General features: G+C 40.1%; 1 long non-coding RNA gene across 1 annotated transcript; it reads right to left on the bottom strand.

The window, feature by feature from the left end:
- Positions 1 to 1589: 1589 nt before the first annotated feature.
- LOC127661068 (uncharacterized) lies at positions 1590 to 4727 on the bottom strand. The gene is made up of 4 exons (XR_007972731.1): positions 3219 to 4727; positions 2851 to 3068; positions 2527 to 2685; positions 1590 to 2441 (listed from the first exon to the last, which is right to left on the bottom strand). It is a non-coding gene; the product is annotated as an uncharacterized LOC127661068 (long non-coding RNA).
- Positions 4728 to 5034: the final 307 nt, after the last annotated feature.

Below are 5034 nucleotides of genomic sequence, written 5' to 3'. Positions count from 1 at the left end.
ACCAACCTCCGCTGTTCTCATTGCAAATCGCCGACTCCAGCGTCCCGTCCACTCAAGCTTTTGTCCAACGTTGCGAGCGCACCTGGAGGGGTGTTAGATCAGCTCTCTGCCGTTATAGGGAACAGACTATGAGGGCGGCTAACAAGCGTAGAACTAAGAGCCCCAGATATTGTCGTGGCCAGAGGGTATGGCTTTCCACCCTTAACCTTCCCCTTAAATCTGTCTCGCGTAAGTTAACTCCGCGCTTCATCGGTCCGTTCCGCATCTCGCAGGTTATTAGCCCCGCCGCGGTGCGACTTCTTTTCCCCCGCTATCTGCGCCGCGTCCACCCAGTTTTTCACGTCTCCTGTGTTAAGCCCGCTATTCGCGCTTCTACTCGTCCCCCCTCTCTTCCCGTTCGTGTTGAAGGCGCTCCTATCTATAGGGTCCGCAAGATTCTTGACATGCGCGCTCGGGGTCGTGGTCATCAGTTTCTGGTTGATTGGGAGGGTTACGGACCCGAGGAGAGAAGTTGGGTTCCCTCTCGGGACGTGTTGGACCGTTCAGCTTATCGATGATTTCCTCCGTCGCCGCCAGGTCTCCTCCTTGGAAGCACCAGGAGGCTTCGTTGAGGAGGGGTACTGTCATGTTATGTCTCACTTCTGTTCTTTCCCTCTACTCTGTCTCCCTCTGTTGGTCGTTCTATGTTACTTTCCCTCTCCTTTCCTCCGCTCCCAGCTGTTTCTCATCTTCCCTGAGTTCCTCATTAACCCACCTGTTCCCTCTTTCCTCTGATTAGCTCTCTATTTCTCTCATCGCTCTCACTACATTCTCTGTCGGATTCTCACTCTGTGTTACTATCTCTAGAAGCAACTACAGCCCTGTGTGTGTCTCTGTCCAGAGTCCTGTCCTGTTGGCATCCGCCGTCACTAAACTGTTCACCGATAAAGGCCATTCCCTATCTCTGTGCCCAGTTACCTGACGCCACGAGAGAGTGGTACTCTTCAGCTACCCGTGGACTAACTACAGCTCGAGGGAAGCATTTGTTTTGCCATTTTGTTATCACCCTCTCTGCGGGCTGCTTTTGTTTGTATTCCTCTCAAGGAGAAGACTTTGTGTTGACGTTATTTTGTGAGCTTCATTAAAGACTTTTGGGTCCTCACTTACCTTCATAACAGAAACAAGATGTCAGATCACTGAAATATAAATAACAGAAAAATACAAACATTATATATACACACACACACACACTAAAGAACATGCAGGTTTCCAATTCAATTTTGGTAAAAAAAAATTTGTTTTTAAAAACACTATTGTAACACTTACAATAATTGTTAATAATATAAAGAGGTCAGCTCTGGGATGAAAAGAATTACCAGTAAACATAAGCAATGAGGATATTTGGTACCAAATAAAGTGCAGGATACCAAATAAATTGAGGTATAACATCATATTTACAAGTCATTTCTAATAATAGCTTAAGTGGTAATAATTTAGAGTAAAGCTCTGGAGTAGAATATACCATTATAACTGCAATGCTGACCTTTACTTTACAAGCTATATGTAACAATAGAATAACAGTTAAGCACTGTGACGGAATGAAAGTCGAATTTTTGGTACGAGTTAATGTGCAATATCAAGTATCAGTGGTATGAAATAGGATTTACAAACTATAATAGAATCGTTAAGCACTGACGGAATGAAATAAGCCAATACTAAAGTCACGGTAAGTAGAATATTTTATACCAGATAATGTGCAGATATCAAGTATTTGATGTATAATCTAGGATTTACAAGCTATATTTAAAAATAGAATAGTTAAGCACTGTAACAATGAAATAAGCAGCAAATTGCATATGAAATAATTGAGATCTTTGGTATCAAATAATGTGCAGGATAACAGGTATAATATACATTTTGACATTCAACTTACACATGACAACAAGTGGGAATAAATATAATTAACAGCAGAAAATCTGGCTGTAGAGAACACAGCCAATCAGAATGTCCGGAGAGGTTGGGGACTGCATGGCGTAGTGGGCTAAGAATCACCAGTTTTCCCGACCTCCAGAATGAGGCAGTGCAAATTGGCATATCTTCAGTGATTCCTTGTGCGCCTGTATAAAAGGACAAACCATCCCATATTCATCCAAGAAGCTGCCCTCAAAGCAGGGTCAAAAGAAGAGCAATTTCCACAGTGAACAGTGTGGATTGGGTGAGTGTAGTCTGACACTTTTAGCAGGCTTTTTTAGGAGTCTTGATGTTACTGACTGCAGGATAAAGAAAGGGTTCCAGTTGTCAGTGATGCTGGGGTATCAGTAGTCAGCCTAGGTTTAAGGGGTCGGCTGTGCGGCGCCTTTTTCCACCTTCACGTTCAGATGCTCCTTTCAGGTAACGCGTAACGTTAACCTGGATCGCCTCATCAGTGGCATCCTGGGTTGCCGGCTTCTTCTGGATGGCTCCTGTAGAAAATAAAGATCTGTCATTCCATTTGAATGGTATAAGGTCATACACATCTACTTAAATATAAAAAAATATCCAACTTACTTTGAACAATGGTCTTCAGGATATGCCTCTAAAACATGCTTTATCCCCTACACCAGTCCAGGTTGTATTGATGGAAAGGTGATTAGAGAAGATACTCTGAAGCATTCGACACACGGTTGTCTTTAGGTCCCTCCCACATTTGATTGCCAAAAACCGAAGCTGAAAATAAAAAAAAAACGTGTTACAAATTACATTTCTCTGAAGCTTCTCATAAATTTAAAATGTGACAGGCTGTGGATTCAGACTGTAGAATATGCAGTGTACGATCTTAATTTTACTTTTTAGATTACCCTATACCGTTATAAACGAAATCGGCACACTTACAAATCGTTGCTGGAGCTCTTTATCCTGCCTCAAACTGTTGTCAAGCAACGCCAAATCTTCCTGGGTGTCTAGGGGGGAGTAACAGATCCCCTGGCAGGGATAACTCTCCAACCGACACATTGGCACTGAAACGTTGCAGCATAGCATTTTGTTGTCCATGCTACGCACAACATCGCCAAACTCTCCAAGACGTCGCAGCATTGGGGTCTGATCTGCACCTACAGGGGTTCCCAAAATAAAAGAATAAAGTAGTCAGTCCTGGTCCTTCAACTACTAAACTATGACATTTATATCTAGGTCTACTACATGTACAGGTGGCCCCAATGGGAATTAAACCAACAACCACAGGTGTTGTTTGCAAGTTGTACCTGATTGCCCAGTGCGAGCAAATGTCTTCAACATTGTCCCAACTTGCTTCACCTGCTCTATAAGTGAGCCGCTGTCACCTGGGAAGTAACAATATATTGATTAGCAATACACTAAATATAATAGTAATATAATATAACCACAATTATCATACCAGTAACTTTCCCTGTAATTTCTATCCACAGTATGTTATGCATGGCATACAAGTTCATAATGAAGGACCATTATGAGAACATCAATTTCATTTTTTTTCTTTGAAGCAGAATATTTGTTTGTAAAAGGGGAGGAAAAAGAAAATAATGAAATATTGGTATACAGATTTTGGTTGATATATCATACTGTACAGTGAAATTTGCTATTGTTATATCCCTACTCACCTGAAGGACGGATAGATCAAGCAAATCTCCAGTCAGGCCTTTGTAGAGAGTGTGCTCCTTTGAATAACATACAACTTTCACGAGTGGGAAGTTGCATATCCACAGGTATTTTAATTCAAACATGCAACATATTGTAATAAATCTACAATATTCAGCCTTTACCTTACACCCTTGGTTGTTGCTCTACACTTTTATTATATTAAATACTTATTTATATAGCTTGCTCACTGTATAATCATGATAGCCTAATACTTATAACACAAGATTGCATCTTAAACGAATGACTGAGTTGAAAACTTGAATAAGAACTCATTTTACCCGGAAGGGACCAGCTAGGGAAACTTACCTGCCTAAAATAACTTTTTTCATTTGAGTTACATTAAACATGAATAACCTTAGCCGAGTCCCCAGGAACATCGGGCTATTAAAGTAACAAGCCTATAACTGCTGTCTTATCAATTCTAGCTTCACCATACACTCAAACTGTGAGGTTTATCTGCTTTCCTCGTGGACCTGTAGCACAATGCCCTGACAGTGACTTCACCTGTGTCCTGATCTTTATTAGAAACTGAGAGGAGAGCAAGTTAATATAATTGATATTACAATTATCACAAAAATTAACAAACAGTCTGCTTTAAAACTAAGAAAAAACAAGCTTCTATACTAACGTTACATTAAAAATGAACATGTGGCGAACTAGCTTAGCCGCTATCTGCCGGCACACCACATTAGATTAAAATACTTACCCTTGTAGTTGTGCAGATAACTCGATATGTAGAGTTTAAAGCCCTTCTTGCTTGTCAGAGCAGGGGACCAGGCATCAACAATGCGATGAACATCGCTGACGCGTATTTTCTGAAGATTCTGGAGACATCGAGTAAAAACAGACATTTTGGGAGACGCGCAAGTAAACCGGAAACAGATATGGCGACAGCGGAACTTCACAATTCAGTCTTTGTAATGTGTTATAGCAATACATTTTTAACATTTATAATGCGTTTAGATTTTTTTTTTATTGCCTTTACAGGGACTTTAACACTTTCTTAAACATTTGTACAGGTCATAATTGCAAAACCTGTAAAAACCTGTAAAAGGTAAAATAACAAAAAAAATCGAGGTTGGAAAAAATTTTAAGACATAAACGAAATTTCTGCGCAACTGTGAAACCAGAGGATAATTTCGCTTTTTCATTGAGTTTATCCTTCACGTCAAAACAGGGATTTTCATGTTTATGACAGATATCACCATGGTTGCAAATTAATAAAGTATACCCAAGATTTTGGCCATGTTGCAGATGTCTTTCACTGTTCACTGATAGTCAGGCATTGGTGAAAAGTCTAACTTCATCAATTTATTCTGCTAAATTGTTCATACCATGAATAAAATATCTATTTTAAAACCTAATCAGAATCATAAAGATATTTATTGCCAAGTAAGTTTT

Source organism: Xyrauchen texanus, chromosome 20, assembly GCF_025860055.1.
Source record: "Xyrauchen texanus isolate HMW12.3.18 chromosome 20, RBS_HiC_50CHRs, whole genome shotgun sequence".
Classification (NCBI taxonomy): domain Eukaryota; kingdom Metazoa; phylum Chordata; class Actinopteri; order Cypriniformes; family Catostomidae; genus Xyrauchen; species Xyrauchen texanus.
The sequence above is the reverse complement of the archived record's forward strand: the minus strand, read 5'-3'. Positions and strand labels throughout refer to the sequence as shown.